At 39.9% G+C, this 12,887-nt stretch overlaps 1 protein-coding gene across 1 annotated transcript in view; it reads left to right on the top strand.

Moving 5' to 3' along the window:
* Brip1 (BRCA1 interacting DNA helicase 1) overlaps positions 1-12,887 on the top strand; it is a 125,698-nt gene that overhangs the window by 23,058 nt on the left and 89,753 nt on the right. The gene's annotated exons all lie outside the window — the stretch shown is intronic.

Genomic DNA, 12,887 nt, shown 5'->3' with positions numbered 1-12,887 from the left:
AAAACAGGACCACAGATGGATTCAGCGTTTGCAGGGCAAAGCATAGGAGGGGAACACGGCACACCTCCTCCTGTGTCTCTCCAGCTGTGATACATCTTTTCCATGTGCACCCACATTACCCCAAACAAGCACACCCACAACGCATAATAAACCGGCAGGCGGCCGGCGGGCACACACGTCAGATTCCTTTTGAGATTCGACGTGGGGCCAAGAGCCTATTACATTACTCACCATTTTCTTCTCTAGGCGGCATACATATTTGTTGTTGGAGATGTCTGGAAAGGCCTGCAAATATTCCTGTGAGTCACGGTGATAAGGAAAGAAGGAAGCGTTTACGTTCATAGCATGAGGGCTGAGGCTGGGGGAGGGTGGTGTTTGACTGCTGCCTGAGAAGAGAGGGAACAGAAAGATAAACTGTTGACGTTCTGTCAAATATGGAAAAGCACCCCGTAAAGCTAGCACGCAGATCTTGATCATGTATTAAAGCTGTTAGTGTGGACACACCCCTCAGGGGTGTGCTCATAGTGAAAGAAGTGAAGGTGTCCTGACAAACTGCAACACTGTGAGAAGCAGTATTCAGTAGGCTGAGTTACAGAAGAACGAGATGTTACGAGTTCAGAGTTTTATGATAAATGCATCTGCTGAGCATCGTTTTTGCTGATTGAGATTTGACACCAGAACGAGTCTGTGAATGCTGATGACACATATGCCGGTTTCTAGCTGATAATGTGACCTTTACAGGGTCCCAGAGTACCGAGGACAACTGCTGGAATGTGCTAGTTCACCGCTGTGACAGGCAGTAGCGTGTGTCCATGCTGTTTAAAGGAGTGAATTTCTCCGAGGATATGTTTCTTGACTATTTTCACGAACATTTATTTCAGTGGTTCGCGCTCACTGTAGGAAAGCTGGCTAGGATAACAACTGGCTCCTTCGGTTAATTAAAAATTCACTTAGTCACACTAATTACTTTTCAAGTGCTCTGTGTTCCTATCTGGGCAATGTCAAGTCCATTGAATAGCCAGATATCAGACCATCTGTCGTTAGAGAAAATTCTGTTGGGGTAACTTCTGTGTTAGAGGTCTGTGTGTAGATGATGTCAACTAATTTTCAGTGTCCGTGGTAGAAGCAAAATAATTTTGTGTGTTGTGTGTATGCATGTGTGCACCTGCAGATGTGTGTGCATGTGTGTATCATTTGACTGACGTCATCCCCCTTGATTATTGAGACAGGGTGTCTTCATTGTCTTGGAGAGTGCTCCAGTTAGACCAGGCTGGCTGCTTAGTGAATCCTAGTGATCATGTTTTAGTCACCCCAGAACTGCATTTTCTGTGCACTTTACTATATGGGCTCTAGGGGTCAGATTTAGGTCCTCACGCTTGAAAATCAACTGAGCCATTGCCTCAGCCCACAAAATGACTTTGTGTAAGTTCTGTTGATAGCATTTTGGTCAGTGTGTACAAGACGAGTTGATAGCAGAGTATTGCTTTCTTCATTGAAAGATTCATTGAAAAAGACCAAAATGGGGCTTTGAGAGATGGCTCGGCAGTCAAGAGTGCTTGTTATCCTTACAGAAGATGCAGATTCTGTTCTCAGTTCTCACGGAGGCTCGCAACTGCCTGTGACTTCAGTTCCTGGAGATCTGATATGCTCTCTGTGCCCTGCAGGCTCAGTGGCATGCATGCATGCATGCATGCATACATACATACATACATACATACATACATACATGCAGATAAAACAATAATACAGAAAAAAATAGTATCCAAATATTATAAAGTAGAAAATAAAAATCACTTCCAACCCTGAGGGGTAGTATTTTTAAGTATTTTTGAAATGTACAGGTGTACATATCATTAACACACAGTTTGTTCAGCCATGTACAACTAAATATATTGTGTTTTTATCATTCTCTCCTCCCATGTTCTTTCTCGTGGCTTGTTTGAATTTTCCTGTACTTTGATAGGTACTGAACATGGCTCACCCGTGCTAAGCAAGCTCTGATCTCCGTCCCGGCCTTGATTGTTGGCTCTGCAATCAAGGTAGAGTGAGAACTAGGTTTCTTGTATGTGTCAGGATGCATCTGAGACCATTGTCTTACCATTGTTTCGTATTGTTCTGAGTCTAGGCTTGCCTAGAAGGGACTACATGGCCCAGGCTGGCTTCAAACTTGATCTTTCTGCCTTAGCTATCCTAAGTGTTTGGAGTACAAGCATGGGTGTTTGACTTATTTCAACACTGCTGATGCTAAATTTAACCACTGGATTAAAGCCTTCGTAACTGCTGATTAATCCCTGGGTGACTTTTAAAAAATGTTTATTTTAAAACAGTGCCTTACTATATATGCCTGGCTGGTCTAGAACTTACTATACGGACCAGGCTGGCCTCAAACTCACAGTTATCAATCTATCTACCTCTGCCTCCCGTGCTGGGATTAAAGACAGGTAGCACCACACACAAGGCTAGTTATTTATTTCACGGGCATGTATGTGTGCTTGAAAGTATGTATGTGTACCGTGTGCTGGTGTCTGAGGAGGCCAAAGAGTGTGTCAGATACCCTGTAACTAGAGTTATAAGTGGTCACGACCACCCAGTGTGGCTCTGGGAACCAAACTTGGGTCCTCTGCAAGAACAGTAATTGTAATTAGCTCGTGAGCCATCTTTCCAGTCCCACAAGTGACCTTTGAGACTATGTGACTATATTGTTCTCCAACAGCTTTCCATTCAATAATTTCTTTATTATTGGTGGTGGTTTATTTGAGACAGGGTCTCACTATATAGCTCTGGCTGTCTTGGAACTCACTACATAATCCAAGCTGGCCTCAAACTCACTTTGGATTAGAGGTGTAGGTCACGAGGCCTAGTTAACTCAATTTTTTTTAATAATTTATTTTTAATTTTATTTGTTTTGGTGTTTTGCCTGCTGAACGTCTATGTAAGGGTGTCAGATCCCCTGGACCTGGAATTACAGACAGTGGGAGCTGCCGTTTGGGTGCCGGGAATTAAACCTCAATCCTCTGGAAAATTAGCCATTGTTTTTCTTAACCACTGAGCCATTTCTCACCCAATGATTTTAACATCCACTTAGGCAGCTTGCCTGAGCCACTTAATCAGTTGTGAGAGTTGCAAAATGGTGAGTTATTCCATTTAAATTTTCTGTAGTTCTCTGTAAGGAATTTCATTCCCCTACTTTTTTCATTTTCTTTTTAGATAAGATCTAATGTATGTAGCCTGGCCCTGAATTCCTGATGATCTTGCTTTTAATTCCCCAGCACTGTGATTATAGGTGTGTACCACCATGTCTGGCTTTTTTAGATCAATTCTGGTTGTGTATTCCAAGGTGACCTTGAATTTGGAATCTTTCCGCCAGTCTCCTGCATGCCGGCATTTTAGGCTTATGCCAGCTTTTGATTTTATTTTTTCAATAAACTCCATGAAGCCACTCTGGGGCTCATCGCTATTTCGGGACGAACTGCTATAATTGTATCTGCACATAGTGCTACTAGGAGACGTTTTGCATTATAACAGGTAGGTCTATGTGGTACGTTTGTTAAAGTGAGATGCCTCATTGCATGAATTTTTCTTATGTAAACATAGATAAAAATGACTGTACTCAGGCTCTTTTGATTAATTCTACTGAAACAAGACTTTTCAGAAACTGGGGCAAGCGTGTTGAGGAATTTCCATTTACACTAGGCAAGAAAGTAAACAGTAAGTGGAGAGTAAGGTAACAAACACTTACGGTATCAAAAAACAACCGTGAAAAGGATCTGTCTTAATGTGCTAGCCCACTGCAGTTTAACATATTGCTTACAACCTTCACAATAGAATTTGAGTGACTTCAGTTACACATTCCAGGAGACTGGCAGTCTGTTACAATCAGAGTCTGAACTTTAGAGCAGGCTAATTTACAGAGATGGGATGAAGAAAGTTGTGGATTTGTATTACACACTCTCACCTGACACTGTATCTGATCCCGTACCTGCTGATTGACATCTTGAATGAGCTCTTTGAAGCAAGTTCCAACTTAATTAAAACGTTTGCTTGGTTAGCAGTGATCTGTGAAAGCCTGTGATAAATATTGAATCAGGTTCACCTGCTGGTTGCTGTGAGTGGATAAACAGCTGCTTTGTGCAGTTTAATCATGAAGCTGGCAGTGGAGTACTACTGTTTAATCTCTTTTAAAGAATGATTGAAAAGCTATAGTTACGTCACACTCACTGTCTTATTGAAGTGTGTGCTTATGGGAGATTTTGTATCAGGGACTTTTAGTATTTGTTTAGATGGCGTAGAAAGCAGCAAATGGTTGACAACGTCAACAGTAACCCCCCCCCATTTTTTTTTTTTTGCCTCAAAGCTTATATTATAATTCTATGTTAATTGGCCTATTACTACTGGCTCTTTATATGCATGGCTTTTTAAAGTAAACCCATGGTCACACAGCCGGCACTGGTAAACTAAAGAGATCACAAAACACAGCCCTGAGTGTGAGAAAGGCTTGTCAGGAGGAGGGGCTCTTTAGGGCGAAAGGGGGGTGGGAACGAGAGTCACCAGGTGTGTATGTACATGCATGAAATTATTGAAGAATACATGTAATAAAAATGGCAATGACAACAGGACAAGGGGCTGGAGAGATGGCGCAGTGGTCAAGAAGGCTTCCTGGCCTTTGAGAGCTCAGTCCTCATGACCAACATCAGGCAGGTCACACAGCCTGTAGCTCCAGTTTCAAGGCCACTCTTTTCTGGCCCTCTTCAAGTGCTCACACATACATGGCATATATACATAAACACATACAGATAAACAAAATCTAAAAAAGAAAAAGAAAAATGTTTCTTTGTTGTTGTTTATCTTTTTAAATTATTTACATCCCAAATGCTGCCCCCCTTCCCACTCTACCCACCTGGGGCATCAATTCTCTCCCACTGAGGCCAAATAAGGCAGTCCTCTGCTGCATATGTGCCAGGGACCTCGGACCAGCCCATGTATGCTTTTTGGTTGGCGACTTAGTCTCTGAGAGCTCCCAGGGTTCAGGTTAGTTGACACTGGTAGCCAACTGTTAGTTGCCACCCCCTTCAGTTCCTTCACTCCTTGCCCTAACTCTTTCACAGGAGTCCCCAAACTCCATCCCATGCTTGGCTGTGGGCATCTGCATCTGCCCTATTCAGCTGCCGGGTAGCCATGCTAGGCTCCTGTCTGCAAGCACAACGTGGCATCAGTAATCGATAGTGTCAGGGATTAGTGCCTGCTCATGGATGGCTCCCAAGTTGGGTTGGTGACTGATCACCCATTCGTCCATCTCTGCTCCATTTCCCCACATTTCTTCTAGACAGGAACAATTCGGGTTTGAAAATTTTGTAGGTGGGTTATTGTCCCCACCCCTCCACTGGGAGTCCTGTCTGGCTACTGGAGGTGTTCTCTTCAGGTTCCGTATCCCCACTGTTGGGCATTTTGGCTAAGGTCAACCACTTTGAGTTCTGGGAGCCTCTCCCATCCCAAGTCTCTGGGACTTCCTGAGATCCCCTGCCCCACCCCAGCAGCTGCATGTTTCTTCCATTCTCCTGCTCCTCTGCTCCTTACCCTGCATGTTTCTATATTTCCATTTGGTTAGATTTAAGGTTTTGAACTTGACTTTACATTTATTGTGGATTTTGCAGTGACTTGAAGAATTCCTTTTGATTTTCTTTTTGACAAAAGAAAGTAGAAAACAAAACACAATAAGAACACATCTCAAATTTTCTTAGCCTTATGTTATATTGGGTAATTGATGGATATTAAAACTGAGGCGGGCTTAAAAGCAGTGGTCAAACCTCTATGAAGTGATCTTATCTTGACTGTCACCTTTTTTATTCCTATCTAGAATAAATGTGTATGGCACAGTTGGTTGTCAAGAAAATGCTGTTGCTATTTCATTTCCACTGTAAAATCTGATTGTGGACTAAGCTCTTCCTTACCCAAATTAGTCATAGTCTCTTTTGAGCACCTGATAACAGTTATGGAATCACGTTTTAAAAACTGATTTCCTAGGCCCAGCATAGGTGGTCAATACCTTTAATCCTACTGCTCGTAGGGCAGAGGCAGGAAGATCTCTGAGTTTGAGGCCAACTTGATCTACACATAGTAACTTCCAGGCCAGTCAGGGCCACACAGTGAAACCGTGTCTCAGAAAAAACAAACAGACACAAAAATACTACTCAAACAAAACAAAACCAAACATCCCTCAGGATTACCTTAAAATTCTGGTCCTCCTGCCTCTACTTTCCAAGTTGTACAGTTATAGATGTATATGCTGGAGGTTGGACCTAAAGTTTTGTCCATGCTAGGCAAGTACTCTACCCACTCCCCAGTCCTATTTTAGTCCATACATATAGTTTCCCTGTGATTATTTACTGTAACAGTTATTTGTTAGTTCTCTACTTAAAACTTTCATATTTTGCCAGGCGTTGGTGGCACGTACTGGTAGTCCCAGCACTAGGGAGACAGAAGCAGGAGAAACTGTGAATATAAGGCCAGCCTGGTCTACAAAGTGAATTTCAGGACAGCCAGGGCTACACAGAGAGACCCTGTCTTATAAAAACAAAACAAAAATTTCACATTTTTATCCCTGCCTTTGATTTATTTGGAATTTTATGGAGAGAGTTACATCTAGGTTATACTCAACTTCTTCAACATTGCTATGTTGGGTATGTGTTCATAATAAAGTTATACTTTATTTTTAATATATGTATATGGTTTTTGTTGGTTAGGGAAACCCTTATTGTCTATTCTATTGAAAGATATAACACATTTTCCTCACTACTGAAGCAATGAGGTTGGACATGGTGGTTCATACCTCAGCACTAGGAAGGCTAAGACAGGAAGATTATTATGAATTTGGGGCCAGCTTATACCAATAGTGAGCTCCAGGCCAGGTTCTACAGAGTAAATACTCTGTCTCAGAAAACAAAAACAATGGGGCAAACTATATCCCTGTGTAGCTGTCTTCATGTTAACAGATTTATCTAATGTGTACTGGTGGTCCCATGCTGGGTCTAAACTTATTTTATTAAGGATTTATTTTTAATTGCATGTATGCATGTGTGTCTTTGTGTGGATCCAAAGGATGCAGAGGCTAGGAGAGGGTGTTAGACCTCTGGGTCTGGAGTTCCAGGCCATTGTGAGCCAACCAATGTAGGTGCTGGGAACCAAATTCACCTTCTCTGGAAGAGCAGCAAGCACGATAACCACTGAGCCATCTCGGGAGCCCACAGAGATTTTGTGTATCTTTGATTTCACTAGTGTTTTCCACTATATGATTTCACTGTGCTTTCCAACGTGGATCTGTCGGTTTGTGCATGTGTTCATTCCTTAGGAGAGCTGTTTCACACTCTTTCCAACACCCAGTCTGGTCTGGTCGGTGCAAAAGGGAAACTGTGATGTTTTCTTTGTTTTGTTTTGGTTGCTTAGTTGGTTATTTTGAGACCAGGTTTCTCTGTGTGACCCTGGCCGTCCTAGAACTCACTCTGTACACCAAGTTGGCGTCAAACTCAGAGGTCTGCCTGCCTCTGCGTCCCTAGTGCTAGGAAATTGTGGTTTTAATTAGCATTTTCCTAATTGCTGAGATGGGCTAAGCATTAGTTTGCTAATGTTTTCAAGTGCTCCTCAGCCTTTCCACAGTTCTCTAGTGTGATTTCCCTATTCCTAGCTGTCCACTAGGTTTGCCTTTTTAAAGTGTATTTATCACAGTTCTTGTGTTTTAGATACTTTATTTATTTTTATTCATTGCAAATATCTTTTCTTAGTCTCTGTCTTCCTTTTACCTTATTTATTTACCTAGGGAGGCATCTTGTTGTTGCTGCTGCCGTTGCATCCTTTCTTTTGTAATTCTGAGTGTTATCTGTTGAACCTATGCAAACCCCCTGCCATTGGACCACAGTACCCGGACCCTTTGAAGTTTTTTTCTTTTTTTTTTTCTTTTCTTTTTTTTTTTTTTTTTTCCCGGAGCTGGGGACCGAACCCAGGGCCTTGTGCTTGCTAGGCAAGCACTCTACCACTGAGCTAAATCCCCAACCCCTGAAGTTTAAGCTGCCAAGCTAGCCTTGGATCCGTCTGTACTCCTGCCTCAGCCTCTGTAGTAAGTGGGATTGTAGAGGTTGTAGGCATCTAAAGGCCTAAGAAAGATGTCTTTTTAAATAAGTTTTACATATTAATGAGATTATATTTTCAATTATTTTCACTATTGGTTTATTGTTTTGTTTTGTTTTTTAAGAAAACTTTTCCTGGGGCTGGAGGATAGCTCAGGAGTTAAGAGCACTTGTTCTTGCATTCAAGTTCAGTTCCCAGCACCACATGGCAGCTCATAACTATCCATAACTCTGGTTCCAGGGGAACAGATGACTTCTTCTGACTTCCCTGGGCACCAGGCACACATGGGATGCATATACATGTACATATACATATACATATACATATACATATACATGCAGGTAAAACATTCATACATATAAAATACCAATAAACAAGCAAATGAATAAATCCATTTCTAAAGGGGGTGGGTGGCATGTTCCTATAATGCCAGCGTTCTAGAGGCGAGGCAAAAGGATCAAGTTTGGAACCATTTTGGGTTTCAAAGAGAGAGCTCAGTGTTAGCCTGAGCTACAAAGAGAAACCCTGCCACAAAACCAAACAAAACTTTACTCACATTTAAATCCCATGGACTTTTTAAATATAGGAGCAATGACCTTATAGCCTTCAAAAGCTGAAATACTTATTCTCTGACCCTGGATGAAAAACATTTGATGGTGGAAAAGATGTTTCCTGACTCTGTAAAGAGTCTATTGATTGAATGACCCTTCTTTTCCCTCTTCTGATACACTTATCATGGATCTTGATGGACAATATTTAATTTAATTATAATTTTAAGTAATTTTTATGAGCTGTATACTTTAATTCATAATTTATCCTTAGGAATATTTTGTAATTGCATCAGAAAAATAATGCACATGGAAGAAACTGGAACAATTGTGTAATTCATGAAACTGGCATTGATAAACTCTCCAAACTGCCCCTTGTAAGGCAAGTAAAGAGAGAAGCCCTTTTTTGTAGATGAGGTTGGGTGGCCCTTGTCATTGTCTTCTGCTTGGCTTGGTGGAACAAGGAGTTCTAATGTTTCTTGACTGAATGGATGAATGAAATGTGATACCGCATATGAAGTGCCTCATCCAGGGACAGCTTTAATAAGTGGTAGTTATTAATATTGAACCTCTTAGGATATGTATGTGTTACAGCACACAGCCACAAATACTCACATAAGATGATTCGTTTTAACCCCAAAGAGTAGTAAATTATCTTGTGCTTCTGCTTTAAAAAGCTAATCATTTAATTTTTGAAGTACTTTTATCATATTTAAGCTACTTTAAATTAGGACTAATGTATTTATCGGACTTTAAAAATGTGATATTAGGCTATAGCAGTTTGTTTTGAGCCACTGTGTCATTGTCCTCCAAGGCAAACAGTTTAGGTTACACTTTCCACACTCAGTGAAGGAGTTACATGAGAAATGTGAGCTGCTGTCCTTAAGGAAGCCGTAATGGGACAAAATAGCTGTACATCTGGGAAGTTAGGGAAATGGGAATTGCTATTTTCTTCCTCTCTCTCTCTCTCTCTCTCTCTCTCTCTCTCTCTGTTGGGGGGGTAGGGAGGGAGAGAGAGAGAGAGAGAGAGAGAGAGAGAGAGAGAGAGAGAGAGAATATGCAAGTGAGCATATATGTTTTCAGACTGAGTTTCAATCCAGACTGTCTTCAAACTTGCTATGTAGCTGGGGATATCCTTGAACTGCTGATACTCCTACCTCTACTCCCCAAGTACTGGATAACCAGTGTGTGCCACCACACCGTGCTTAAGTACTTATTTTGTTCATAGCAAATATGCTCTTTTTGTTCTGCTTCTCCAAAGACTATTCAATCCCTAGTCTCCTACAGTACAGAGTATCAGAGTAACTATTCAGTTAAAATATCATGATATAATTTGCTTTCCATTTTCTGTGTGATCCTGTTGTTAGATATTTCAGTATATGTGACACCAACTAATGCTATTTGTTTCTTGCCTCACTGTTGACTGTGACATTAATTTCTATTTCCTCATTTCCTAATTTCCCTTTTCTGAAAATAACTCGTGGCCTTACTCCTTTTTCAGGTGTTTAGGCTTTAAAGGGGTGTGTTGGGAAGGTTTGCAGAGAGCTGTGGGACTCTCATAGCTGATGTTTAATGTGCTATACTTGGAACTAACTGCTCATCACAAGATTCTAGGAATGGGGGAAGACCCAGCAGCTGGCCTTTCTCTCATAATCAAACCTTCTAATCCTTCACCCTTTCAAAGAATTTAGGTCTATCTTTTCTCAATAGGACAAAAGAGGAAGTAGAAATGATTAAACATGTGGAAATTTTTCTAATAATTCTTAGTTGCTAAGTCCCCAAGAACAGTTTTGGCCAAGAATTGAAAGGAATTTTTGAGCAGGTGAGTTCTGTCCTGTCCACGGGTGTCCCCTGTGTTTTTCTTTAAACGTTACTGTGCGTTTGTTTGCTGCTGTGGATCTTGGGTTTTCCTGTCTTCTGTTGAAGTGAAGACAGTGTCTAGATGTGAAGAGGAATTCATTTTTACAGAGCTTGGTCATAACTCATTGACATTTACAGGTTATAGCATTGACAGGTTTTGGAAAGTAGGTATGTTACCTGCTGGCCTTCAATATACTTGATGAATCGAGTTTATAGTTTTAAATTTTATTTTGTAGTGTCCTGATAAAAATTATATAAATTTAAAGAACATAGGCAAAAGCAACCACTCTATGAAACACAAAGTTAATTTTATTCATCTGATTGTTCAGTGCTCCTAAGTCCAAGGGTTTCAGAGAATGGCCAGAGAGTAATAGCTTATTCACGGGTCAAGGAGTGTTCTGATCTCCTGTCATTGCTCTTATTCAATGTGTATTATGTCAGTGTTGAAGGTTAATAATTTTGATTCAAGCAGCTCCTTTTGCTATTAGCTAAATGCTTATTGAAGAGCTTCCACTCTGCTGTCTGCCACTTTTCCATCTTCAGACATTCTCTGAAATCCTTTAAGTAGTAACCTCGGGAGTACATAGGAACAAGACACTACTGTCTTAATTTCAGTCTTACCTTTTCCTTGCCTAACTCCCCACTGAGAACTGTCTTAAGGCATTTACCTTGAATTCATAGATGCAGAATTATTCAGATCACTTTAAAATTTAACAAACAAGACACATCTCATATGAAAATAACCCTGGCTTATACTCTTCTGAATTAATGGTGTGAAAAATTGGTGGTATCTAAATCTATTCTGATTAATTTTTTTAATCATGAACTTGTATTAGTAGAGCTACTACATAACATTTAAAGAACCGATTTACAAATGCCAAATTCACCTGTCTTAATATTTAAAAATTTGAATACAGAATAGCAAGTTGTATGGCAAATGTTTCTTTTTGTTTGAAAATATTTATATGAAAAGTATATTTGTATATATGTGAAGGTCTGTAAATTAAATATGAAGACATTTGTAGTAGTTGATTTATTTTATATATTTCTGTATCTTTTTTTTTTTGAAAGGAAGTCAGGAAAAAGGTAAAGTTAAAAGAAGTTGGTAGTAAATACTGTGAAATTAATGTTGAAAAATGTTCTCTCAAAAAGAAGTTTTCTAAGCCTTGAGAGCCATTTTAATGAATTACCTTTAGGGTTCTGTATAACGTATTCATATAGAACACAATGATTTAATGAGTCCTAACAGCCTAAGTCAAGTAAATTCAACAGCATTATAGGAAGAGAAATAGTATAATTGAGTAAAAAGTCAGAAGGTATGGAAAAGTAAATTAATTTTCTGCTTGCTATTACCTTAGTTTCTTAGTATGTTAATTAATTAAGGTGATCGCTGTAGAAACTAAACAAGAATTTAGTGCAAATATCATGACAGAATTTGCACTCCATTTTCTCTGTATGTTGTTAGATATTGCAACATATGTAACATAAACCACACTTCAGCTGTTTCCTGCTTCACTGGTGACAAGGGCCCCATTCATAACTCTTCTTTTATCCCTTCAGTGAATAAGTAATTATTCAATATAGAAGGCAGGATATTTGGAACTGGCTATTTAATGTGGCAGCACTCTGTAATGAAATCTGCTGTTCCTGGCAACCCGAGAGGGCAATGTAACAATTCCAGCGTGACTGTAATTTTATCTGCTTTGACTGAATGTTTTTTTGGCACATCAGTGAACCTTTTATCCCAGTGAGTGACAGCTCCAGAAGGGTCACATTTACATCCATTCTATCATGTATTGTAATATTTAATGGTGGACAAGGTTGAGTGAGACTAGGAGTAATTTGAACTTGCTTTTCCACTGAACTGAGGCTAAAAGACAGCTTGATCTCCGGTATTGTGGTGTAACATACTATGCCTTATCATTTGTTTATGAAGGCTAATCTTACTGATTACAATTTTTTAATGCAGTAAGTCGAGTATTTGTTCCTCAAAACTGAGTATTTCCAGTGTAAAATCTTTTAAATGATTGTGCTGCCTACCTTTTCCCTACCAAATGACGATTTAACTACATTTCTCCTACATGAAGCCGCATTCTGTCCTGTTTGGTGGAGGAATGAGAGCTTTGAAGGGAGTATTTATTAAGAATGTGTGAATTCCTATAGCATTAAACTTGCAAAAAAAAAAAAAAAAGAGAGAGAGAGAGACATGGGCGGAATTTGGAAACAGGAATTAAAATCAGGTAAATTGTAGACTGTACTCTTGTATTTAAAGAGACATTTACATGATTTAATTTATGATGCCGAATTGCTAGTGAACTTGTCCAGGAGGAGCTATTTTGCTCACAGTTTTTCTGGTGGGTT

The sequence above is a fragment of the Rattus norvegicus genome, chromosome 10, assembly GCF_021556685.1.
Source record: "Rattus norvegicus strain SHRSP/BbbUtx chromosome 10, alternate assembly SHRSP_T2T, whole genome shotgun sequence".
NCBI classification, from domain to species: Eukaryota; Metazoa; Chordata; class Mammalia; order Rodentia; family Muridae; genus Rattus; species Rattus norvegicus.
This window is presented reverse-complemented; position numbering and strand designations above follow the sequence as displayed.